Source organism: Saccopteryx bilineata, chromosome 5 (assembly GCF_036850765.1).
Source record: "Saccopteryx bilineata isolate mSacBil1 chromosome 5, mSacBil1_pri_phased_curated, whole genome shotgun sequence".
Taxonomy (NCBI): domain Eukaryota; kingdom Metazoa; phylum Chordata; class Mammalia; order Chiroptera; family Emballonuridae; genus Saccopteryx; species Saccopteryx bilineata.
Window position 1 is genome coordinate 35,533,076 of NC_089494.1, and position 27,781 is coordinate 35,560,856.

General features: G+C 42.0%; 1 protein-coding gene across 4 annotated transcripts in view; it reads right to left on the reverse strand.

Moving 5' to 3' along the window:
- SPATS2L (spermatogenesis associated serine rich 2 like) overlaps positions 1–27,781 on the reverse strand; it is a 179,857-nt gene that overhangs the window by 131,013 nt on the left and 21,063 nt on the right. For all 4 annotated transcript variants that reach the window (XM_066280796.1, XM_066280800.1, XM_066280799.1 and 1 more), the window contains one exon: positions 23,963–24,012. The gene's annotated coding sequence lies outside the window, so the exon portion shown is untranslated. Of the gene's footprint in view, positions 1–23,962; positions 24,013–27,781 lie in introns of those variants that run through there.

Here is a 27,781-nt window from a genome sequence, read left to right on the forward strand (position 1 = left end):
TAAAATTCATGGTCTTGGCCAATGCATCCTTTCCTCTTTGGTATCAAAGAGAGGGTCTGAGCTAATAATTCACATTGTTAACATTATGGACATAGGCAAATAATTACTCATGGTTAGCTAAGCAAAGGTTTGCTCCGACATGCCTTTCCTGAAGCGACTCCTCTCAAAAACAAACTCACTGGGCAAATGTTTAACCTCAGTAAACCTGTGCTGACATCAAGAGGATACATTGCCAATGGACTTAAGCCATAGAAAATGTGAATTCGGGGTCTTTACTGAAGGTCCATCTTGGTATTTGTGGAATGTTCTCTTCTCGCTATAAAGAAGACCAGACTTTGACCAAGAAAATGTAATAACTAGTTTCCTGCAATGGTGCGGCAGTTTTCTTTTAGACTGTAGCACAGTACTTGTAGAAGTCACTGTTTCAGAAAGAGATGATTACGTGTTTGAACTGTGTGTGAGGGACAGCAATGTGGACTCTGCCTGCGGTGCAGGGAAGGTGGAGGAGGACACGGGGGGGATAAATGGTGATGGACAGACTTGACTGGGAGGGATGAGCACACAATATGCTCTACAGAGAAGTGTTGTAGAACTGGGCACCTGAAACCTGTATAATTATGTTAACCAGTGTCACCCCAATAAAATTTTAAAAAGATCAATGTGTCTGAGTGGGAAACACCATCAGGATAATCTTCTTTAGGGGTTAGCTAACGAGGGGATGTGGCAAGACAAAGGTGTTCAGATGTAAAGTCTGAGAATCTGGGGTACGGCAGCAACTGGGGGTGGGGAGGCGGAGGGTTGGAAGAGGGTGAGGCATTCAGGACCACATTCTTGTGCTCCCATTTCCGCTTTAAGGGTAGTGACGTCTTTTGAAAAAAGAGGTTTATTTTCATAACAGGCAGAGAGGAACAGCTAGGCAGATGTGTGTGGGTTGGTTCTGGCCCTTGATTAGCAGACAGGAATGATTCTGCCTTTACGTTTCACCAAATATATCCATCGAAACACATAGAAGGGACCTCCACTTGAGTTGCACAATCAAGATCCCAAATTTTGATGCAGTGATCATGCTGTTTCAGGAAGGTTTAAACGGAGCCAAATTTCCACTTGCAGAACTGTTCTCAGATGTGGTTAACAAATTACAATGGGCTTTTTCATCCCCTTTTCTTTGTTCCTCTCAGTTAAAAAGTCTGAAATCAAAGTATTCTGAAAATGTTTCTGGGTCTTGATCCAGGAAGTACTATACTTGATAGAGGCCAGATGGAATTTTTACAGCATAGCAGAGGATGCCACCAAACATTGCCCTTCCTCTGAACAAGAATGCTCCCAAGCCTTTTAAAGACTGGTCCGGTCATGTACGACATGTAGATGCTCTCTGAAAAGTAGCTAAGTTTTTTGATGGCTAAAATGGGAATGTGGCTTTTTTAGCGCACACTCAAAACCTCACTGTGCGGCTGTTTGTGTGTCGATGTGGGTGTTCCCTCCCCCCTTCCCCCCTGCTTTTTCAGTATTTCTTTCTCCTCCTAGAAGCAGTTAATCCTCTTGGAATGTAGCTCTTATCACCACCTAGAAGAATTCATTACCCTTTCGCCCTCCCTGCTCCCCAGGCTCACCAGACGAAGGAACAAGAGCCCAATTGTCTGGGGAGCTGACCCCTCAATTCAGGTGTGCTGGCACAGAGACACGGAGCACCCGGGTTTTCCTATAATCAAAGGGGAAGGGGAGAAATTAATCCTGCCTCCCTCTCCAAGGGAGTGGGAGGAAAAGAGCCGCAGGAACAGAGGCTGAGGCCCCTGCCATTAAATCCAGCTATTCTAAAGCCAAGGGTTTAAGAAAGAAAAAAAGGAGCAGGTTCACAAGAGCGTTCTGTAGCTGTGTCTGCACAGGGCCAGAGCAACTGATCAATATGGTGGGGAAAACTAGTTAAACCAGTTATTTGGAATAATGTTTGAGAGAAAGATGGCTTGTTTGCCTTTTTCTTTATTTCTTAAACTTCTGCTGCTTTGAAGCATTTCTGCTTCAAAGGCAAAATGTCTAATTTTTTTTTTTATATAGAGCTTGCAAAACTCATTTTATGTCTTCAAGGGTGCACCCTTTTCTATTGTCCTTAAATCATCAGTTTTGTTTACACAAGAAAGCAGACTCAGAACACAAATGCCTCACGCACCCCTCTCTTTTGGTTGTAAACCTTGGGAGGTGTTGTCACATAGCCTAGGCATTAACAAAAAGCATGGGACACAGAAACACATTGGTCTCTGGGGTTCTTTCTTTAAGCACGTAAACATGAAACCGAGATGGACATTGAAATGGGAAGCTACTCAAAGCAGAAAGGTAGCCAAACAGACTGGAGAAGAGACAGAACAACATTCTTAGAATCCATTAAAGACAACACAAAGCATCCATTAATTGAACCATATTGAATTAGGTCCACCCTCTTCAAGAACAATGTCAAGGGGCTGGGACTTAAAACCAAACTCCTCAAATATTTCTAGAATCCAATACTTCCTGAAAAAAGTCCACAGGACCACCTTACACTAAGGTCTGCATTACTGTTAGCCACATTTTCACAAGGCTGAACTGTAGTTTCATCAAAGTAAAAACTCAGTTCATAAGTTCTCACTGGAGGAATTGGGGAAAGTGAGTACAAAAATTGTAATGCTTCATCCTTCAGTACAGGCTATGTAACTCAGATATCAATTCTGAATGCTATATTAATAAATTATGCATGTCAACACCAGGAATAATGCAGTATTAACTAAAATATACTACTCACAAAAATTAGGGAATATTTTATAGCTTCATATTCATTTTGAAATATCCCTTAACTTTTGTGAGCAGTGTATATCAGGTGTTGGAGAAAAGTTACTGATGGGCAAATATATTTATTTTTAAGGGAAAATTATAGTCTGTGACTATAAAAAATATGTGCCATTCATTTCATTTTAATTTTTGAAGATTTTGAAAAGCATCTTGCCTTCAAATATCTTTACTGCAAACATGTCGCTGTAGTAAAAAATCTTTACCATACAGTAAGTTTATTTACTTAGCAAACATTTATTCCTCGGCATTCCCGGTATGCACACACTTGGGGGAAAGTTTCCATTGCTGTTTAGCCGCATCTAAAAACACAAACACTGAGAAACACATTTGGCACTTCCTCCCTGCAAGTGCTCTGCTAAAGGAAGAAATATACAAATCTGCCTCTCCCTGGGAGTTCTCATTGATTTTCATCCATTGATTTCATAGTGGAGCATTTCATTTTCAAAACATGACTGTGAACCATGTTGTGAGGCTAATTTTTAATGATAACACAAAACCTGAGATTTGTTTTTCAGAAGGTTCTCGGCAGTGATTGAACACATGGTGTGTTCTTTGCTGAGGGTAACTCCTCACACATAAGAACTGAGATTTCCTTGCCCATTCTCTGTATTACTGAAGGTCAAGGCCCTCACCCTCCCCCCTCCCCCAATAAATATAAGTAAGTAAGTAAGTAAGTAAATAAATAAATAAAATTAACTGCCCTCAGCCCTGGTCGGACATCAATCATTGGGCTTTAGGTCCACATTAGAACTTTGTATTAAGAAAAATAAAATTTTTGGACAATATACATAAAAGAAATTTAAAAAATTGCTAACATCCTAGAGGGTGGGACAGTGGTTAACAGATACGCTGATCTTGGTTTCTTCCGAAACCCATTAGGATGGTGAGAAAGAAAGAAAAAGGTATAAACCAGAAGGACCACAAATGGTGGAGGGAACAAAAATGGCTGAGACACGACACAACAATTCTGCAAGAGTGAAAGCAAACACAGGAGTGGTCACAGCCACGGAGGAGGCGACTGAGACTTCAAGGTCCACAGACAAGAACACAGAGAAGCCAGCCAGTGGCCCACCGCAAACCCCAGGAAGATTGGAGGCTGACAGACCCGCCCCGCCCCGCTCAGAGGAGCCGGGCAACCATTCCATCCCTCCCAGCTCTGTGACACAGGAGTGGTTTAGTCTCTAGAAAATTAAACCCAAGACGCTGGAGATGTCAAGCGTTATAGAGGACAGTCTGGGGTGCTAGACGGAAAACAAGGGGCTTAGGAGGAAGTCTGGATACTGACATGAGGCCTCCAGCCCTTCTCCCACTCAACGGCTTAGCTGGTGGCTACTCAGGGGATATGCATTCTGCTCATGGGAAAATGAGTGACTACTGTAGGAAGACCTATATATATGTGGACAGTTGGGGACAAGGTAAGTTTGATTTGCTAAAAGGAATGAACCTGTCCATCAGTGGCTAGGTGAGACTGGCAATTAACAGGAGAGCAGTGGGGAAGCTATAAGGACAAACAGTAGTCTAGTGGCTGCAGTCATCATTTCCCCTGACCTGGGCCATCAGGAACCTTGAGTTTAGTCCAGCTTGTATCACTGATTCACCTGATCTTTGAGTTACTTTTCCGTTCTAGGTTTCATGACCACATTTGTAAAATGAAGGGTAACGGTCCTAGGGCCCTGCGATTCTGAGGTGCTCACTGTTGCCAGCAGGGTCTAAAGTGACAGATAAAAAGTCAGGAGCCTTGGACATGGTACCATCTGATTTACTGGGGGGTCCTTGCTGCTTCCACAGCAGGTGGCTGCCACTCTTAGATGTGATGCAATGAAACCATTCTCCCAAAAAGACTATTTTCAACAGACTTCCACCCCAAGTACAGGACAGAACCCTGAGGCACCTACAATATGCCAATATCAAGACTCCATTTCTCCACATAACAAAGTAAAAGCACTGCCAGGTGGAGCCAACTCAAACTCAATCTTCATTTGCCCATTTAAAAATTTTTCTTAGTGAAACTCGGGAGCAAAACAAAGAGTGAAAAACTCACCACTCTTCTCTTTTTAACGTCAACTTTGAAAACAGTGTAACGGTTAACATTTACTGAACACTTAGGGTAGGTCTGCGGCATCAGACCAGAAGTTTTACATGCCTTTTCTCGTCAGCTTTTCATATTCCCCCACTTTGCAAATGAGGAAATTGAGGCTCCAAGAGCTTAAATGATCGACTGGTACACATGGCGGGGCCAGTGGCAGCCCCAGATCTCACTTGAACTGCAGAGCCTGCACTCTCGTTCCTAGTTCCCTCAGCTCAGACAGCGAAGGCCCCCAGCCACCTCCGGAGAGCTTTCTGCAGTCCACCCTCCAATCACATTTCTTGTGGCTTCCAAGAATTGACATGATTGGCCCTTATGCTGGTAAACTAGGAGGCAATCTGAAAAATCAATACTGGCTCCTGCAAGAAGCAGCCTTGCCCAAAGCTAATTGAAAGCCATCTGAACATTTTCAGAACTGTGGCCATAATCATCTATCTTGTTGCATACCATGTCCCAACATGCTACGGCAGTAAATCACTTCAAAATCACTTCCCCTGGTCACTCATACAAAACAGAGCACGATATTCTTTGTCATTGCCCTGTAGCTCCTCCATCTAAACGCAGGGCACTTGGCATTATGGTTACATAATAGGCAGCTTGCTGACATGACTATTTTGAAGTAGTACTTTTTCAGGGTTTATGGCAAGTCGTTTTAAATTTCATTTAGCTCTATCTAACTTGTGACTCAACTTTATGATTGGAAACAATGTCTTCTGATACAAGCTAGATTGGAAAGTATACTTGTTTGGGGTTTTAAAAAATTGTTGGCAAACTTTTATTCTACTCTTTTAAACAGCCACATATAGGGTAGTAATGAGAAAGAAAAAAAAGTTATGTGGCTTATTACAAGAATTAATTTGGAAAACTAAAAGATATCTATTTTGATATCTAATCTGGGTTAATTGTGTGGTCTTGAGACCCTAATTTCATTTACCATAAATGAATCTAATGAACAAATCACTGCTCAGTGTACATTTGCAAATCAAATGATCATTTCCCTCATTACCAGGCGCTATGATAACTTGGAGAATAAACTGGCAAAGTTGGCGGGATGATGGGTGTTTGTGGTTAGATCGTACAGGATCTATCCACCTCCCACTTCTCCTAGCCATGGAAGTTTTATTTTGCTTTGGAGGACCCAGGTAAGCTACCTCCAGAATGGGTCTAAGGGTGGGGTGTGTGACCCAGGACGCACCCACCAGCCCATCATTTCGTGTGTCTCAGTCATGGGTTCAACGCAGCTCAAAACAGGCGCTCAAGACAAGGGAAAGCAAATTTGGGGCTTGCTTTGTTAGGAAATTGGACATTCTTCGCTAGGCTTGAATGAAGAGGATGATGGGACTAACACTGCCTCAGCCATCTTGTGAGCATGTGGAGCTCAGAAAGGGCCAACTTAGAGGAACATAGAGGAAGCAGTCAAGAAATGCACAGCTCAGTAAACTCCCACTGAAGAGGTTTCCCGAAATGCTCAAATGACGACTTCTCTCTATTGGTTTCTAACTGCAAGGGAGGCTGGGAAATGCAGTCCTTGGGTTGGGCCTATCACCCCCTTGAATAAAATCAGAGTGTGTTACTAAGGAAGAAGGAAAAAAAGGGGTATTGGGTAGGCAATTAGTAGTTTCTTTTGTGGCCTATTTGGGTTAGGTTTTCTGTGCAAAAACAGAAAACAGACAGACAGACATGTGAAACAATTATTATATATTTTAGGATCTATAAATATGGGATCAAGCTAAAACACACAAGTATTTGATTTGTAAAATCTTTCATGAAGGTAAGCCAATTTTTCTTTTGCAGCAAATTCATTTGAAGTTATTATTCAATTTTAAAATATGGCATCTACAATTAAAAACAGAAGATTGGCAAGCATGTGCAGCAGCCCAATTTGGCATATTCAATGTAGATACTGAAAAAAAAATGTTGTAAAAATGTTAAATACCCTAATTTCTTCTTAAATTATAGAGATAAATCATACTACATATTTATGAGTCCATTGTCTCAGGGCAGAAATTTTTCTGCTTCAAATTATGCCTTAGACTTCTATAGGTTAGGTTAGAAATGATTATAAATGCAGGTATCTTTGAACTGACATTTAGTTCTCAGGGGATAGCTTTAAAAACTGAAGAATAATGGAAATAGCTGCTTTAAAGAATTTTTTTTACTAGTCACAAAGACACATCATAGAGAATATAGAGAATGCCAAAATGATATTCTCTGTAATTATTCAGTGCGGCATGAGTCAAGGAAGATAAACAAGAAAACAACGGGGTTTTTGGACCAAGAGAGACAAGAAACAGGGGAGTCAAAGGGCTGGACTGCTAACAGATGCTCCACCTGCAGCCTTGAGTTATGCAGGCAACAATAAACGGCCTTTACAGATCATTTTCATGCAGTTTCACAGCCAGAAGGAAGCTTGAAAATCACTGAATTCAACCATCTCCCTTTGCAGAAGAGAGAAACTCAAACCCAAATGTCTGGGTCACCTCTCTAATGTTCTAGGAGTTCACGACAAAGCCAGGATCAAAATATGGGCTTCCTAACTCATGATGCCATGCTCTTTCCACTAATCCCCATTCTGGAGTTACAGAATTAGGAAGTTGGTCTACCAGATGTGTATGATAATTTACTTCTGTGTTAACTGTGAATTCACTCTGAAATTATATCTTTAAAGGTAGGAGAATTTAACTGTAATATCATGACATCTGCCAAGGGTGATTAACGAGGAAAAACATATGGTATCTTGCCTCCTTGGAGTTAACTGGGCCCAAGGTGTGTGGACAGAAAGAGGCCTCCTTGGTACTTGAGGGAGAGACTGAAAGGCTGTCAGTGTTTAATAGCTGGTGGGACTTGACTTTCTAAAGGAAGTGAGTTCTTTGTCACTGTTTCAACTGCTTCCCACCTACTGATGAAGTTCCCCTGAAACACAGAGCAGATCTCAGCCTCGTGAACCTCACCGGGAAGCTCTCCTCCAAAGTTCAAAACTAGGGAAATCAACAAGTGATGGAGAAACCAGATCATGCAAAGGTCTGTCTTTGAAGTAGCAAAAGACAGAATTAAAGATAATTTTGCAGAGTGGTAATTTGAGTGTTTGAGTGTACTACAAATAAAAAAATGTATCTTCTTATTAATATACATTCTTCCCTCAGCAGCTTATATGAGACATTCAGGACATACCCTGCTCCTACTCAGCGTTTCTCTACATAAATCTAGGAAGGACAGACCTGGGATTCGGGAGTAGGAAGAAAACCCATAGGTGGTCTAGCAAGGGGATTTCCTTCATTTGCAGAGATTAGAAAGCTAGTAATCTCTGCTAAATCAGGTATGAAAGAGCAATGACTGTTCTCAAATCATGGCACACCAGCCAAAATATATTTACAAATATAGTCAGCTGAAAAGCATCACACGAGGTCTCTTGTTATCCAAAACCAGTCATTTTCATATGGTTTGGCTCATTTTCTGTTTTCAATTAAAATAAACCTTGTGGGTACTTTCTTATATATAAAAGCACTATTGTTTAGTGTAGGAAAATTAAAGACAGAGATAAACAAAAAAGGAGAACATTTTAAATAACCATGATCTTACGTCCTACAGAACCACTTTAAAGACCTTAAATATATTTCCAGGTCACTTTCTAAGCCTATGTCCATAGACTATCAAAAATGTGAGTACACTGTGCATACGTGGTTTTTTCTAAAACATGACTTTATCATTTAACAATATACAATGAACATTTTTTCATTATCAATATTTATCTGCAACATCACCTATACTAGCTGAACAGTATTTCACTGTTTGACTATAACACAATACATTTCACTAAGCTGTTATTGTACATGCAAGCAATTTCCTATTTACCCTTTTATAAATAATGATGTGCCTGATCTGTGGTGGAGCAGTGGATAAAACATCGACCTGGAATGCTGAGGTCGCCAGTTCGAAACCCTGGGCTTGCCTGGTCAAGGCACATATGGGAGTTGATGCTTCCTGCTCCTCCTCCCGCTTTCCTCTCTCTCTAATAATGAATAAATAAAATCTAAAGAAAATAACAATGATGTGATGATTAATATCTTTATGGCCAAAACCTTTGCACACATCCTAAATTATTTCCTTAACAAAGATTCTTAGAAGTAAAATTTCTGTGACAAAAACAGTGAACTCACTTTAAAGGATTAAAAAAAATACTTATTGCCAAACTACTCTCTAGAAAGGGAATCATACAGTTGAATTTTCTTGAGTGACAGGTCTATCAACTCTATTGGTCAGTTCAGCACTTCACACAAGTGTGCCTATATAGGCACATCTGGATTGGTCAAGTGTGATAGATGTACTTATATCTACAACTCTGATGAATGTTAACTACAGACGTCTTAGTCAATTACATTATTTTATACTAGAGGCTCCCTGTCTATATACCTCCAGCCACAATCGACTTATACATTCCACTTTGACTCTTTCTTTGGGATTTGATGCTTTTCCTCTCTCCCCAGTGGTAAGTAGTTTTTTTATGCCCCTAACAATATTCTCAAAAAGATTCCAGAAGGTTAGTCCCTGGCAACAGTCTTGTAGTGCTCTGATTACACGCATCAGCTAGAAAATCTACCATCCAGATTATGCTCCCAATTAGATGCCAGAACCAGTTTTCAGTTTGACATTTTAATGAAATAACAGAAATGACATCTGAAGTTCAGGCAAAACCAACAAGTACCTGCAAGACTCAGGGGAGGAAGCGAAGCGTGCTGCCAGACCACACCTGCTCTTTGAGGTGCTATATTTATTCCACCTGACTCCAGAAAGGGCTTGAAGGAGCTCTTATTTTTAAATGTGTTTATTAAATTGGACATTTTCACATCACTGAGGCTGCCAACTTCTTTCTTAACATAAGGATATTCTTCTATCATAACAGCTTGCTATATTTGGAGACTGAATGACAAGGATATTGTTCTTATGCAGAAAAGAGGAAAACATAGCTCACTATGATCAGGAATCCGGCCTGGAAGACCCCCCAGACTGAGTGACCCTGGGGATGCAATACCAGTCCCATAAAAAAAAAAAAAAAAAAGGAAGAACTCAATTTCTAGGATGCATAAAAAAAGCTCCAAAGAATCCCTAAGTCAGGCCTTTGGACTATTCACTTCTGCCAAGGGATTGTAAGAATGGAGATCTTGACATTCTGACTTGAGAGCACGGTGTGACCCCGAAACGCCTCAGACAGGCAGCAAGGAAAGCGGGCCCAGCATCAGAGGGAAGAAGGAAGCTTCCGTATCTCCTTGATCAGCTGCAATGAAACATCATCTTCTGTCGGCTTGTTCTTCTCAGTCTCCTCTTCCTTTTTCTTCCCAGGTCCCCTCCCTGCTGGCATCACCCATCACACTTCTCCAGGGTCTGGCTCTGGTATCCTAGCCTACATTTGGAAGCACGATTCTTCTTTTTAGTCCGTGACCTTTCTATAAATCCTCATCTTTGGACTCAATTTTTACCTCTTTCCCATTGGTCTAAACCTTACCCGATATCATTTATTTCAGGACCACATGCTAAAAAGACATGGTCCTAGACCCCATATTATACACTGAAGGATACTCCACGACAAGTGCCCCAGTATGTGGTGAGCAGAGACTTGGAAGAAAATTAATTTTTTTGTGTTAGAAAAAAAAGGAAGAGGTGTGAAATGCTACATTAATGGGGGGAAGGGGATAAATGTCATTGAGGTAACAACTAAGCTTGCTTGGCATATTACAAATGGTATACGGAGATTCCCCACATGTTCCCAAATGCCACCATTTTGGAAGAAAAGGATCATTTTCATTATGAACCCTAAGGTTTTCTTAAATGTCGAGACAACCTCAAGAAAAGCACACAGTTTTCCATCTGGACTAGTAGTATATCCAAAGAGCAAGGCCAAACTCAACAGTAAGACCCAACTGACTAATAGAAAATATCATATTGACATTTAGCCAGAACATAAACCTGATGCTACAGCTCTTCACAATCTATGGAGCCCTTCCAAATAATTATTTTATTTGGGCCCTGGCTGGTTGGCTCAGTGGTAGAGCATCGGCCTGGCGTGCAGGGGTCCCGGGTTCGATTCCCGGCCAGGGCACACAGGAGAGGCGCCCATTTGCTTCTCCACCCCTCCCCCTCTCCTTCCTCTCTGTCTCTCTCTTCCCCTCCCGCAGCCGAGGCTCCATTGGAGCAAAGATGGCCCCGGGCGCTGGGGATGGCTCCTTGGCCTCTGCCCCAGGCGCTAGAGTGGCTCTGGTCGCGACAGAGCGATGCCCCGGAGGGGCAGAGCATCACTCCCTGGTGGGCAGAGCGTCGCCCCTGGTGGGCGTGCCGGGTGGATCCCGGTCGGGCGCATGTGGGAGTCTGTCTGACTGTCTCTCCCCGTTTCCAGCTTCAGAAAAATACAAAAAAAAAAATAATTTATTTTATTTGATCCTCATTACAATCAAATAAGGAAAGGTGTTATCATTCCCATTTCAGAGATGAGAAACAGGTTCCCAGAGGTTAAGTGACACCCCTGAGTCATTTAGGCAGCTGGTCCAGTGGCTAAGAATGTGGGCACTGACACAGACCACCTCAGTGCAAGTCCAGGCCCTGACCACCGTTAATTCTGTGGCCCTGGGCAAATTACTTACCTTCAGTATGCCTCAGTGTGTTGCCATCATAAAACATGAACAGATGACAACACTGCCCACCTCACAGGGCTGCTGTAAGGGTTAGTTTATTCATAAATCAGTCTGGCACACAGTAAACACTTAAGAAATGTTTGCAAGACTCAATCCCCAGAGCTACATGCTCTAAAGCCACATGACGTATCCTTATCTTTAACAATGACACTGCTTCTGTGATTCACCATTTTATCAGCAGAGAAATTAGCTATTTCTCACAAAAGGAAAAGACATGCTAAAAGAAAACCTCGAACTGGATGTAATGACTCAAAAAAGAAGAAAAGGGCAAAAGTTCAAGTGTGGCTTCTTAAAAGAACCCCATTTATTTTTGCTTCCAGAAAAATACTGTACATGATTTAAGTACTTTCAGTCATTTTAGAGCACAATGAAAGGTCAAGCTAAATGGAAGTAATATTTGTGTAGCTCATGGTGACCGTCGGGGAGCCTGTTTCCCATGGCCTGGTCCTTGATGTTGACAATGAAGCCCTTCTCTGGGCCAGTGCTGAGGAAAAGGCTGTGTCCCTACCCCCCAGCCCCCCACCTCCCCCCACGAGAGCTTTCTGTGAAGAGAGGAGGACAAAGATGCAGCTGGCCGCCCCGGAGGGCTGTGGAAAGAGCAACCCACCCAGGGAAGTAGGCAGTGAGAAGCCGGCAGAGGAATATTACTGGGATGTATTTTTAAATGTCTAGTTATTTGTGGCTCTGGGAGCAAAAAAGGAGGCTGAAAGGCAGACAGCGTGTTGTTGGGAGGGCAGGGAGGAATGGAGAGATCAACCAAGACACAGGGTTGACAGGAAAAACCACAGGTGGGTGGAATAATGACAGGAAAGGGCCAGTCAGCAGAAGACACTAAAGCAGCAGACAGTGTCCTGCCAGAGAAGGTGTGGAAAAGTAGGTCTGTCAGAGGGCAGCAGCCACAGGAAACAAGAAATGAGTGAGGTCTCTGTCCTTTGCTAACGCCCATCAGGGACAGGGAGCTGGCCACAGCGGGACTCCTAGCTGTCACCGGTAGGATGCAGGTGGGATGTGGGCTGAGGTACCTGCCTAGAAAGCAAGCCTTCTATAGCATCCGTGTGGCGTGCTCCCAGCAGCGCAAGTGTGGCCCAGAGAGTCCCAAAGTCAGGTACAGGGTGAGGAACCCAAATAAGGAACTCAGCGTGTAAGACACAAGGGTTACATGTGAAAAAGAAAATCTCACTCGAAACAGAAAGGTGTGCAGCATTGAAACACAAAGTTATGGACTGTTGTCCAGCCCATAAGTTCTGCATGTCACAGGTGTAAAATAACAATAGTATGACCATATTTGCATCACACTTTAAAGTTGATAAAGAATTTCTTATTACCGTGATCTTCTGTCCCACATGAATGTGTTACATGCCACAATAAGACATGTTTTTCATATTATTATGAGTCCCTAAGAATTGACTTTATGTTACTGCAAACAATTTATCTTTAATCTATATATACCAAGGCCTGATCAATGATGGTGCAGTGGATAGAGCATTGACCTGGGATGCCGAACACCCAGGTTCAAAACCCGAGGTCACCAGCTTGAGTGCGGGCTCACCAGCTTGAGTGTGGGGTCCTTGGATTGATCATGGGATCATAGACATGGCCCCATGGTTGCTGGTTTGAGCCCAAAGGTCGCTGGCTTGAGCCCAAGGCTGCTGGCTTAAACAAGGGGTCACTGGCTTGGCTGGAGCTCCCCAGTCAAGGCACATATGAGAAGCAATCAATGAACAACTGAAATGACACAACTATGAGTTGATGTTTCTCATCTCTTTTCTGTCTGTCTGTCTCTCCCGTTTAAAAAAATACTAAGCATAGAATTTTATCTGTAAATACTATATATAAATGCAAAATGGTAGGTTTTAGTTTCTGAATTATTCTAAAATATCTACTACTTGTCCAGAATGACTAATTATATATAATTTGCATTAACCAAACTAGGTGTAAACATTGCAATACTCTGCATAGATCATTAAGCATCTCTCATTAAGAAGTTTCTTAATGTCTATAAACTCTTAGACATTCTAAGGGCATGCTATAGATGAATAATTATTTTTAAAAGACTGTATTAAAGGATATCCCTTAAGGGTCTTTAAAAATATTTTTCAGTGCATAAACAGGAAGCATGCTATAAGATTATGAAGAATAGTGAAATAAAGATTGTGGCCTATTTTCATAAAGCATGGAAAAAAGAAAACAAGCTAAAATTACTGGCAGCTTGCTCAGTTGAAACACTTGTCGTTAGGCAAGTGTCTTATTTACTCTTTGCCCTATATACAATAACATCATGTGTTGCTGAGAGCCAGGAGTTCACATTAGCATTTTTTAATTTAGGAAAAAAGGGAAGTTGTAAACCTTAAGGAACAGTTTCCCGGTTGGCATAGTTCAGCATGCCTGGAGGGTAGTAGGTACTTTGTACCCAAATCTTTATTAAATGTTCTGTCCTTGAGATACAAAGATATCACTTTTGATCCACAGTCAGCAGAGCATTTGCTTTAGGTCCTTTTAATTCCTTCCAGCTTTGACAATTAATTTGTGCTGAGCTACTCTCTTTTGGTCATCTGGTCTCCTGTGTGACTGACAGCACACATTTGGGAGACAGCTGCTTGGCTTTGGGAGAGAAGTTGTAGCTTGGAGAAGGGAGAAGAAGCAGGAAGCTCACCCTTGACCTTGGCACTAGGCGCTAACCAACTGATGTGTTAAAAGCAAAATTCTGTAAAGTAGAAACTGATACTGTTAGTATGGTAAGAACTTTGCAAACCTATTTGCATTAAGAAAAGTTGTGATATGATGAACACTGTCACTGGATATGCTAACTTCTGGAGTAAATGAAACCTTCTGGAAGGTTCTATCAATTCCTTCTATACCGTTGAGTTTTCATATTGTTGTAGGTTTTGGTTTCTCCAATCCCGTAGTCCTTATCACGGTTTTCAGCCCTTACTACTACTTGTATTTATTGTGTTTATAAACTTGATTACTTGTTTCTTCACTGTCTGGCTCCTCCACCATAATATGGGCGCCATGTATTGAAAGATCCCAAAGTTGGGTACTGAATTCTTTGATCAGAGTGAATCAGGCCCAGAGGATATCTGGCCCAATATATAATTCACCAATACACAGATCACAGAAAGATATGCCTGAATATGTTCCTTCATTCAACAGACACTACTTGAGCATCTCTTCTGCACCAGGCAATGGGCACAGCACTGGGGCGGGCAGTTGCCACATGGGGGGCAACATGGTGAACAGAACTTATATTCAAACAGTCAGTGGCCCATTACTGGGCTAGCTGAATATATCATGTACTATCTTGCTAAATCCTTGAACAGACTATAGAGAAAGAAGAAAAGAGGACATCAGCTCATTAATCAGAGATCAAGCTCATAGAGTACAAAGCTACATCTCCCCCTACATCTTTGATTTCCTCTCCCTAACACTTTGTTGCTCTAGGTAAGTAAGCAACACGCCTCTTAATTGGCTGCCAGAGTCCTTTTTTTTTTTTTTTTTTCAGAGTCCTTTTCAAGCTCTCTTTTCAGAAAGCTTTGCAAAAGTCTTATAAACAATTTTGCTATTTCAGAAAATGTTAATGCTCAAGGTACCCCTTTAAATAAAAGAAACATTCTTTTGAGTTCTTTATTTCTCAGTAACAAGGTATGCAATTAGGCCTATACTTGGCATTCTGTCAGTTTTCAGAGCCAAGAGTACTCAAAGTTAGGAGAACAAAGCTACCAAGATGCTTTTGCTATTGACTATGGCTGGCCCAAAGTTCGACGGATAAAGCCTGAGAAGGTTTTACCCCTTTACTTTAATTTCCCATGTAAGTAACATCCAAATACCAAGGCTTACAGGACTCAGAATGCAAAATCCTTTCCGTTACTTTATTGAAAAATTATGTATGCTGTGATTTATTGCTAATGCTGGTCTTTCAAAGCATTAGTCAGGACATCTGCAAACCTTTGGACAACAGCTGCCAATACAAGTTTAGCATTTCATGGGTCAGCACTTAAAATCTGACGAATAATAAATCATCCTTGTAACTAGAGTGAGGCACTGGGTTGGTAATGTATTGAGAATTGGTAAAAAAAAAAAAAAAAAGAAAAGAGGAGAAAAAAGAAAAGTATGAACTATTGTACCTCAGCACTTTGGAAAATGGAGGCTAAGTAAAATAATGATTGCTATTACTATATCTCTTTCTTCCGTGGCACACTTTCTCTGTGTATTAACAATAGAAAATTTGGTGATTTCATATACATATATACGTGTTTGAAAAACAAAGGATTTATGCACTCTTTATAGCTTTACAGTGAATAATCCAAAGGGGACAATACTCTATTTAGGACTTGTCAGGGCAATATTAGAAAGCAATGCTTTTGACTTGTTTGGAAGATATTCATTGATTTTTCAGGCACATAAACTTCATCATTTTAATTCTTGAAATATTACAAGTGATTGCTTGAGTCCTGGTAAAACAAATGCTACATATTAACTATCCATTTGGTGTGAGAAACAACTATATACATCTGCTTAGGAATGGCTGCGACATATGCAAATATACTTTAATAGATTCACAAGAGAAAAAAAGTAAGGTCTTTTAATAGTGTATGGCGTGCCTGTGGTGTGCAAACTCCATGTATCTCCTTTGTCATCTTTCTACCTTGGTATAAATTTTTAGGGCAACTCAGGCTGTCAGTGAAAAGGTGAGGAGCATTAGGAAGGCTAAACTTGACTTAATACTTTCTTCCTAATAAGAGGTAGAGCAGTAGCTAAAGGTAGAGATGGAATCAAACCTTGGAGAAAACAGCCTAAGCAGAAAGACACCCCTTGGGACCTGCAGAGAATTTCCAGCATCTAATGTGAGTGCCTCCAAGTCCAGTGCTCACCTAAAGACCATGAGAAGAGACCGAGGCTCAATCCGGTGTGTTGACATTTATTGAAGGAAACATGCATATTTCCTTCTGTATTTTTATTTCTTTGATTCTTTTAATGAAAATTCCTTAAAGAAAGTTGAGTTATTATCTACTAATTAATTAAAACACTAATACCAGTTATAGGTAGATGCTCACAGGGACCCCTGGTTTTCTGAGATGGCCCAGATATGGGCAGCTAGAGCTCCCAGGAATTTAGCCTGTACTGTGACTTTGTCCCCTCACCTGAGGCTGACTGGCCAAAGGGTGGTTGATCAACCCAAGTGGGACAAATTAGAGTCTCTTTTCTAAGGGCCTCAAACTTGGAATTGTGAAGCCCAGCGGACAGAAATCATCAGTGCTCAAATTAGCGGCAATAACTTAGGGAAGAGGGCCACAAAATCCTCTGCTGTGATTGCCAGAGCTTCCCTGGTTGGGGTCCTTCCTTCAGTTCTGTGCGATATCCCGGGATCCTTCCAATAAAAAAAAATTTTTAGGCCCTGGCCGGTTGGCCCAGCATGTAGAGGTCCTGGGTTAAATTCTGGGTCGGGCACACAAGAGAAGCAACCATCTGCTTTTCCACCTCTCCCCTTTCTTCCCCCCACCCCAACAGCCATGGCTTGGTTGGAGCAAATTGGCCCCAGGCGCTGAAGATGGCTCCATGGCCTCGCCACAGGTGCTAAAATAGCAACAGGGCAGCAGCCCCAGATGGGCGGAGCAGTGTCTGGCAGGGGGCTTGCCGGGTGGATTCGGGTCAGGACGCATGAGGAAGTCTGTCTCTGCCTCCCAGCCCCTCACTTATTAAAAAAAATAAAAAATAATTTTTAAAAATGATTCTTTTTGGTTTAAGTTAGCCAATCAAAGAAATGTATAGGTTAAAGATACCAGTACTTCAATAAAAAGTTCCATTTTGTTAAAGGAGAGAATATAAGGGACACGATTATACGTAATTCCTTGCATTTGTAGCAAACCCTACATTTTACAGATGCTCCCGCACGTCATCCCTGCAAGGACTGGAGAACTGTTGCTGTTATCATCCTGGTGACAGAGGAAAGGCAGTGGCAGCTCAGGGGGCGCTTGCCTGTGTGCTGCGTGCGGTCTGGCCACTGGCCAGTGGCAGAATCAGGCTTAGCACCCCGGTCTGGTGACTGCTGCCCTTCCCAGCACGGCCAAGACGCACGTGCCACCTTAACACTCCTGCTCTGCTAAATCCTACCTGACAGTATTCAGCCTTTTTTTTTAAGATACAAAATCCTTAGTTAAAAATTTCTCTTATAGAGACTATATACTCTTATCGATAAATGTCACCTTGTTAAATTTAATTTTGTAAATAAAACTATAAAGAAAAAGAAAAGCAGCCCTGGCCGGTTGGCTCAGCGGTAGAGCGTCGGCCTAGCATGCGGAGGACCCGGGTTCAATTCCCGGCCAGGGCACACAGGAGAAGCGCCCATTTGCTTCTCCACCCCTCCGCCGCGCTTTCCCTCTCTGTCTCTCTCTTCCCCTCCCGCAGCCAAGGCTCCCTTGGAGCAAAGATGGCCCGGGCGCTGGGGATGGCTCTGTGGCCTCTACCCCAGGCGCTAGAGTGGCTCTGGTCGCAACATGGTGACGCCCAGGATGGGCAGAGCATCGCCCCCTGGTGGGCAGAGCGTCGCCCCTGGTGGGTGTGCCGGGTGGATCCCGGTTGGGCGCATGCGAGAGTCTGTCTGGCTGTCTCTCCCTGTTTCCAGCTTCAGAAAAATGAAAATAAATAAATAAATAAATAAATAAATAAATAAATAAATAAAAAAGAAAAGGAAAACAAAAAAGCATATTCTACATAGAAAAAAAAAGAGACTATAAACAAAACAGAAGAACGGAGCTATTCTGAGTATGTATGTATAAGTATATATACATTTATGGCTTTTTGTTCTCCCTACTTGCCAACTCAGGGGCGGGGAGAAGTTTTAATAAAGTACAATATACAATTATAGCCGTGATGTTGATAATTGATAATAAAATGAAATTAGGACGGAGAAGTGCCTCCTTTTGATATGAAGAGTGAGTTTATCATCTTTTACACTTTTAACTATTAGCAGGGAGTAGCCTTTGAACCACATTTCAGTGATGTTCCAAGATGTTCTCATCTTATACTGATGTGTTCTGAGCATGTATCCTCAAATATGTTTGCTTATCTGTTAATACTTCACATACATATATTATTATATCAACATGTTGTATACCTTATAAAAACATGAACAAAATAGAAAAGAGGAAGAATAGAACTGATGTAATATTTTGCTAATTACAATTACCTCAAGGCAAATTTATACAGGATGAGGTTCATGATTAATTAACCACAGTGGATATAAATCCACATGTCTTCTAGATAACTTAGAGTTTGGTGGCCAGCTTCTTGCCAGATTTGATTTAATGGTCACTGTCATTACCTCATAGTGTGGCTGACAACGAGTTCACATGAAACTTCACCATTTTCTTGTCTATTTCAATGTTAAAATTATCATCAATTTAGGGGCTTTCTTTGCAGAATCTTTACAAGTGTTTGTGAGTTTGTGAACATTTGTTGAAACTGAAATATAAAATTTGTAAGTTCACTTACCCAGGCATAATATATTTCATAAAATAACAAAAGCAGATGAACCAGTGGGAAAGTCACTATGAAGGGGAGGCCTCACCTCACCCCTCTCCCTCCAGGTGATGATACTGACCACCTGCCACGTGGACCCAGGGATGATGCCAGGGTCAACAGTCCCCATCAGTTATCATGATGTTCCACAATAAAATGAGCGTAAATGTCAGTTCTAATCGATCCCCCTCCCAAGTCAATCCCAAGGGCTCCTTGGGTGCATGTCCCACTTTGGAAGCCACTTAGCCATGCACAAGGCAGTAGATGCCTTTTGGGGCCACTTACAATCATGGGACTCTGTAGGCCTAAAACTCTGCAGGCCAAAAACCAACCAACCCTGACTGCAAAGACAGTGACAGTGCATTTTAAAGAACTTTCAAAATTATGAATTATAATTCACAACCAGAAAAGCATATAAAGCATTGATGTTTGAGGTAATATACTGTATATTGCCCAGGTGACTACCAGCTCAGTCACAGAAACAGAACATTGCCAGCACTCCCAGAAGGCCTCCCGGTCCTTTCTGCTTCCCAGCAAATCCTCCCTTATAATAATCACTATCTTAATTCTTTCAGTAATAAGTTTCTTGCTTCTCTTTACACTTTTAGCCACTTAAATAGGCACTCCTTAGCAATAGAGTTAAGTTTTAAATGTTTCCACACTTTATATAAATAGAATAAGATTGTTATATATTCTTTTGTATCTTCTTCCTTTCAACATTATGTCTGGGCCCTGGCCGGTTGGCTCAGCGGTAGAGTGTCAGCCTGGCGAGCGGGGGACCCGGGTTCGATTCCCGGCCAGGGCACATAGGAGAAGCGCCCATTTGCTCCTCCACAACCCCCCCTTCCCCTCTGTCTCTCTCTTCCCCTCCCGCAGCCAAGGCTCCATTGGAGCAAAGATGGCCCGGGCACTGGGGTTGGCTCCTTGGCCTCTGTCCCAGGCGCTAGAGTGGCTCTGGTCGCGGCAGAGCGACGCCCCGGAGGGGGCAGAGCATCGCCCCTGGTGGGCGTGCTGGGTGGATACCGGTCAGGCGCATGCGGGAGTCTGTCTGACTGTCTCTCCCTGTTTCCAGCTTCAGAAGAAAAGAAAACAAAACAAAACAAAAAACATTATGTCTGTAAGACACATTGGTGTTACTGGTGCAGCTTGGTGTGTTCTTTCTCCTCACTATATAGTATTCCATCTTTATTATTACATCACAATTTATTCAGCCATTCTACTACTGATAGATACTTTGGATGTTTCTAATGTGAGATGAATACAAACAATGCTGCTAAGAATATTTTATACCTGTTTATAGATGTGCATACATTTCTCCAAAATGTGTGCCTGCAGGCAAGTGAAATTGCTGGGTCCTCTCTAACTTGGTTTAAAAAAGAAAACCAAAGGGAAGGTAATTTTAGTGCATCTCTCGGCAATCAATTTTAATATTAACTAACTCTTACATTACATTGCTAGATTTATCTTTCCCCAGACTTTCACTCCTGGCGCCTCGTTAAATTTGAACCATGATATTAAATGCATTAAACTGTGCTAAAACCACTTTGAAAATGTTTGATGAATTTATTGAAGCTAATTGTCCCAAATCTCCTCCTCCCATGTATTTATTTTTTACATATTGTAAAAGCATTTTCCTTTTAATGATAGCCAGTATTATGTCTACTGAGAGAATAAAACGTTCATTCAAAATTTAAAGCAATTTTGCAGCAAAAAGTTTGAAGTTAACACATTGATCAAGTGTGAAAAGCCAAAAATGTTCATCATATATAGCCAACTGGGAAGGACAAATACAAATAATAAAGATTAATTCTAACTTCAGAGTCTCCAGTATGTTTTTTTTTTGTTGTTGTTGTTGTTTTTGTATTTTTTTTCTGAAGTTGGAAACGGGGACGCAGTCAGACAGACTCATGCATGCGCCTGACCGGGATCCACCCAGCATGCCCACCAGGGGGAGATGCTCTGCCCATCTGGGGTGTTGCTCTGTGGCAACCAGAGCCATTCTAGCACCTGAGGCAGAGGCCATAGAGCCATCCTCAGCGCCCGGGCCAACTTTGCTCCAATGGAGCCTTGGCTGCAGGAGGGGAAGAGAGAGACAGAGAGGAAGGAGAGGGGAAGGGGTGGAGAAGCAGATGGGCGCTTCTCCTGTGTGCCCTGGCCGGGAATCGAACCCAGGACTCCTGCACGCCAGGCCAACGCTCTACCACTGAACCAACGGGCCAGGGCTCTCCAGTGTTTTATTATAGTCATAAGTGATCTGCAAAGGGACTACATAAATGGGACATACTTAGGTGACAATATTGTGGCACCACTGAAAATCACTCAGTGGTCTCCCATTGTCTCATTGATAAATTTAATAACTAACCTCATTATAGTGCTTTCCACATATTAGTTCATATATGCAATGCTGTTTTATTCCTCAGAACCACCGTATGAGGTAGATAAAATTATTCTTCCCATTTTAAAAAGGAAACGGAGGCACAGAGAGAGAAAGTAACTTGACTAAGACCCCATGGCTGTTAAGTAATTGAGCTGTGAATCAGAGCCAAGCTTCCTGGTGCCTCGGTTCATACTCCACTGTATTACCTGGCAACCTGTTAGCTCTGCCGTTGGCATTGTTATTATTATTTTGATAACAACAAGAATAGTTCTTTAAGAACAGAGCAAAATGTATGAACTGTAGGGGGGAGAAATGTATGTACATTTGTTTTCATTTATGAAAATTTTGTGAAAATGGTTGTAACCAAGCAGCTCTAATTCTGAGAGAACTAATTAAGAAATGAATTAAGGGATTCAACAGATACCCAAATTAGTCATTAGGACTCAAAGATCTGGAGTTTTGGTCTAAATCCAGCTCTGGTGCTTGCATCCAAAATAAACATGACCAGATAAGTACCACAGCTCGTGATTAAAATGGATTTATATGGCTTATGTGTCCACATGGGAGAGGTCTCCTCTTAATTGAATTCGGACACCTCGGCAGTTATTGTGTTTCATCTGCCATCTCATCACTCTTTTGTAACTGCTGGCAAGAGGGTTGTGCTGAGGGAGAAATCATTGCAATCCGCAAAGTGATGTCTGCAGAGTGAGCATAAAAAAAAAAAAAGCCTTTGAACTGTAATTAGAAAATTCCTTAAGTGTGCTCATGTGACATATGTTTGAGGCTCCTACCAACTGGCAAGATGAGTCACGAAATGGACGTCCAATGTCACTGTTCTGGGTTAGCAGCCAGTAAAAGTCGTGTTCCAGCATGCGATGGGAGTCATCTTATGCAGGCCAAAACATTCCTGCTTTCCACCTCTAATATGATTAGTGACAGACAGCTGGAGGCATCTCATTCTCCTGACGAAAGTATGATTAGAATTGTTTTCAGTCAGTACATCCTTCCATCAAGCTGTTTGTGGCATTCCAGCAGAATGATCAGTTTGATTATCTGATATATTCCTAGAAAACAGGAATTGATTGTGCCCTTGCACGTCTGATGGGGGCAAGGCTGCCAGAGTGTACACAGTAAATCTTCAGTTGCCTAAGAAAAACTGAGCTGTGTGTGTGTGTGTGTGAGAGAGAGAGAGAGAGAGAGAGAGCGAGAGAGCGAGAGAGAGAGAGAGAGAGAGAGAGAGGGAAAGAGAGAGAGAGAGAGAAAGAGAGTCTGTGTGTGTGTGTGTGGGGGAGCTCCAGGAGTTTCCATAATAATTCTCTTTGAAGAACAATAAAGTATTTTCATGGTGATTCAGATTTCAGATAAGAGGAAGTAAAATATTCTATTCTATTCACGGAAAACAACCAACTCCCACCAACATTAATGGCTCTTTTTAGAAGATTAGTCATCTTACTCGTAAAATTTCAGGGTTTTGGAAAAAGAATCAAGTGTAGATTAAACATTCATGGAAATATCCAAGTATAATAGGACTTCATTAATTTGGACTACCTTGATTTGGAATTTATGATCATTTGACAAAATTTGAATCAGAAGCGATCTTTTCCCAATGAATATACAGCTTACTAAGCAAATTAAACAAGCAAGACATCTTAGGGGGGGAAATAAAAATATTTCAGAGAAAATATGGTGAACAAAAAGAACACGCTTCTTGTCCAACAAATACTTTTGATGAACCTCTTCCAATACCAGTAACTGATAATAATAAATGCCATTTCATTGGAAGTCAGTCCTGTACAGTTCACATCATATACATGAGCTAGAAACATCCCCACAACTCCGCAAGATGCGTATAATCATGCCCATCTCAGAGAGCAGGATACTAAGGGTCAGAGAAGCAGGTGACACGCAAGGCTGCACAGTTACAAGGCCGCGGACGCAGATGCAGAGCCAGCAGGCTGTCTTGCTCAATGCTATGTCCTTCCGTCCCCACCCAGCACTGCCTGGGCACTGAAGACCGCATGTCAGACTTACAGATTCACTGCAGCGAGCTCTCCAACAGTGGCAACAATAGCAAAAACGACAATCCCTCAGAGAAAGCCAGGCAGTCTGGCTCCAGAGCCCGTCATTCTTAACTGTAGTTCTTCTCTACATCACAAAGGCATTTGTAAAATAATTTTTTTTAGTACTTTTAAGTATTGCCCGTGCATAAAACTACTCTAGAAACCCCACAGAAATGGTGATATAGGTGGGGAAGGGGAATGTAACATGAAGCAGAAGTGCCTTGGGTCTGCTGCCCCTCCCCCATGCTCCACTACAAGTGACTTCAGTCTACACACCCATAAACAAGAGCTCCGGTGTTGAGTCCCCGAGAGCCTGACGAAGGCTGTGACAAGGCCACCAGGAGTCAGCTGCAGGTGCAAGGACAGCTGCCCATGTGCACCGGAAGAGGATATGGAGAAGGGAAGGGCCGTCTCTACTTACCTGGGAACCCACAGAGATGTTCCTGAAAGCAGCCTGGGCTCTGGAGTGTTCTAGAAAAAAGAAAATTCGGGAGGTCAGACCTCACATTTAGAAGCCACACCACCTATTTCCGTCTTACCCACCCTCAAATGCAGGTTCTGGAGTCAGACAGACATGGGATTTGTCCTTACTTGTGACACAAATAACGGTAACCTCTCTGTGCCTTAGTTTACTCAATTGTACAATGGAAGATAAAAATACCTTCCTCATAGCTGGTGATAAGACTATACAATATATAAATTGTGTAATAAATTTAGCACACAATAATATAACAGTAATAGCTAAAATTTGTTGCTTGCTTAGAGAGTACAGAGCATTATTCTAGAGTTCAAATAGGCTCACTCTTCATTCAATACACTGTGGTAGGCACTATTATCATTGCCATTTTGCACATGCAGAAAATGAGGCACTAAAGGGTCAAATCATCTGTCTCACAAAGAATACAGGACAAATGGTGGATTGGGGATTCTACCTGTGATCATCTGGCCCCAGAACCTGGATTCTAAACCACAGTGTTATTCTGCCTAATTTATTACAATTACGTGTAATCTATTGTTATTATCGTTATAATATTCCCTTCTCCAAGAGACTATCTACAATATGTAACTATAGGGAATTTACTGTTTAGCTAGTAACCATTTGAGCATAGGGACAGGTGTCAGAATCATAAGTATACCAACCAATCACTCACTAAGTTAACACTGGCTTCAAGTGTTCCCTGAGAGTGCCTGTGAGTCAGATGCCCTGTTAAGCACTGTGTGGGGCTTCAAATGCTCTGGTCACTAATCCAGCAGCATCAGCTCAACCTCCATGAAACAACTGGGGAACAGTGACAAGGTGGGAGCACTGGGAAGGATGGGACAGAACCTCAGGACACTGAATGCTGTGCCTGGCTCTGTCACCAGCTCTCTGGATGACCTTCTCCAGCCAGCTGACCTTTCTGGGTTTCATCTTTAAATGAGAGGACTGACCTAGGGGATCTTAAACCCTGAGCTTCTAATCTGCAATTCTGTTCTGATACTTTCAATCAGACTAACTTTTCCTCCCAATAATCCATTTTTGAGAGAATATATTAGAATATAGTATAACCCTTCATTTATCTAACAGCCATGAACACAGTGACAGGCACTGGGAATAGTGTCCAGGACATCAATGGAAGACTTGGTATTCACTTTGTAATTAGCTCTGTGAGCACGATGACATCTTATCATAGGATATCTTGGCAATCAGAAGACCAGGGAAGAGTATAGCCCTGAGGACAAGTGGGCGTACCCTATGTGCCCAATCTGAACCTTGAAAGTGGCCGCCCAAAATTCTGTACCAGTCCCCAACCCAGGGTTCTGGTGTCCCAGGTACCCAGCAGTCTGGGGGAGGGGTGCCATTAAGATGAGAAAGATAAAAATGTCTGTGTAAAACAAGGCAGAAACCAGACAACCAGTAAGATACTTGGGTTGAGGGTTAAATTTGTTTTCTCAAAGTAACAGTGTTGTATGCAACAATTCCAATGACAACTCAGCAGGCACATAACTAGTTTGCTTTCTTGACCTTAATAAAGTATACTGTTGGCCATTATTTTGTGTGTGTGTTACAGAAACAGAGAGAGACAGAGAGAGGGACAGAGAGGAAGGGAGAGAGATGAGAAGCATAAATTCTTTGTTGCAGCACCTTAGTTGTTCATTGATTGCTTTCTCATATGTGCTTTGACGGGGGGTGGGGGTGGGGCTACAGCAAAGTGAGTGACCCATTGCTCAAGCCAGCACCTTGGGCTCAAGCCAGTGACCCTGAACTTCAAGCCAGCAACCATGGGGTCATGTCTATGATCCCATGCTCAAGCCAGTGACCTCATGCTCAAGCTGGTGAGCCCATGCTCAAGTCGGTGAGTTTGGGGTTTTGAACCTGGGTCCTCTGCATCCCAGGCCGATGCTCTATCCACTGTGCCACCGCCTGGTCAGCCTGTTGGTCACTTTGATAATAATCTTTTCTTTCGTGTGAGTGTGTGTGTGTGTGTGTGTGTGTGAGAGAGAGAGAGAGAGAGAGAGAAAGAGTGAGAGAGAGAAACGTCCCTACATCTTTGAAAAACATTTACTTCAAGACAAAATGTTACTAACTTTATTTAAAGATTGGTTTATCCCACCTAGATATATTTGTTTTCACAGAAATTCTTTACAGAGTAATTCAGTGAGTATAATACTTCCATTAAAAGAAACTGATTTTAAAATGTTTTACAAACTTTTGACAAAAACAATTTTCTGATTTTTTGTGAGCTTACAAAAGGCAAATATTGTGTTGACAATATTATAAATAATACAAGCTGTCAGATGAGGTATTAGACATATACAGATTTAATTTTTAATAAAGAATTTTAAACATACCCCAAAATGCCCATCAATCTTTGAAATGGGAGAAAGTAGCATTCTGATAAATCCAGCTTCTACCACCCCAGACGTCAGCAAAGGATGTTTATGGCTCTTAGAAAGAGAACGATGGTATTCTTTACTGATGGTTACATAGTTCCAGCATACAATTTTAGAAGGCAGGAAATGGTAGCAGATATAAAAATATCTTATTTTAATAGGTATTCAGGTAATGGACACACTGCTTTTGTTGTGTCTCCATCGAAGTACCCTGTGCATGGGAGTCTAAAGAGAATTAGGTTCCTAAATTAGCTCGGAAAGGGATTTTAAAAATGTCTTAAGCAATGGCAACATCATTGGAGTACATGCATAAACTTCAAAGATGACAATTCTGAGGAACAAGACTCTCTCTCCTTTTTTTTTTAATTTATTTTATTTTTTTGTATTTTTCCTAAGCTAGAAACGGGGAGAGACAGTCAGGCAGACTCCCGCATGCGCCCCACCGGGATCCACCCAGCACGCCCACCAGGGGGCGTCGCTCTGCCGAGACCAGAGCCACTCCAGCGCCTGGGGCAGAGGCCAAGGAGCCATCCCCAGCGCCCGGGGCCATCTTTGCTCCAATGGAGCCTCAGCTGCGGGAGGGGAAGAGAGAGACAGAGAGGAAGGAGAGGGGGAGGGGGTGGAGAAGCAGATGGGCGCTTCTCCTGTGTGCCCTGGCCGGGAATCGAACCCGGGACTTCTGCACGCCAGGCCGACGCTCTACCACTGAGCCAACCGGCCAGGGCCAAGACTCTCTTGAATATATAAATCATAGCTTGCTTAAGCCTGAAAAGAAAAAAATTAAAATTTCAGTAGTGATTATCTCTGGGGTGAAGAATTATGGTTGATCCTTTTATTCTTTATAATTTTCTCTTCTTCCCAAACTTCCTATAATAAGCATCTGTTACTCAATTTGAAACAACTGTTTTTTTCAATCTTATGATATATTATGGAAAATCGCCTGATGTAAAAAGTGAAAAGGCTTTGGAATCAGAGCAACTTGGGTTCAACTACCAGCTTGCACCCTTTCTAGCTTGGTGCCCTCATATAAGTTACTCAGCGGTGCAAATTGCACATAAAATGGAAATAATAACACACACCTTGAAGCATCAGTCCGCCTATTTGAGGTGAGATGTTGTTAGTGCTTTGCACAAAGTAGGGGCCCAATCAACGATAATCACTCTTCCATTCACAGCACCCGGGGAAGAGAAGTTAGGCTTTTCTGATAACAGTAAATAAATTCATTGGTGTTTATAAATTGATGCTTCAGGCCATTTGTTTTTAGAAACAAATGAGTTTTTTAACAGGTAACTTTCAGAAATCTATTTAACAGTTAAAAGTTCAAGAAAAAAGAGCAAGTAGGAATAGCCTGTGCCATTCTCCTTTC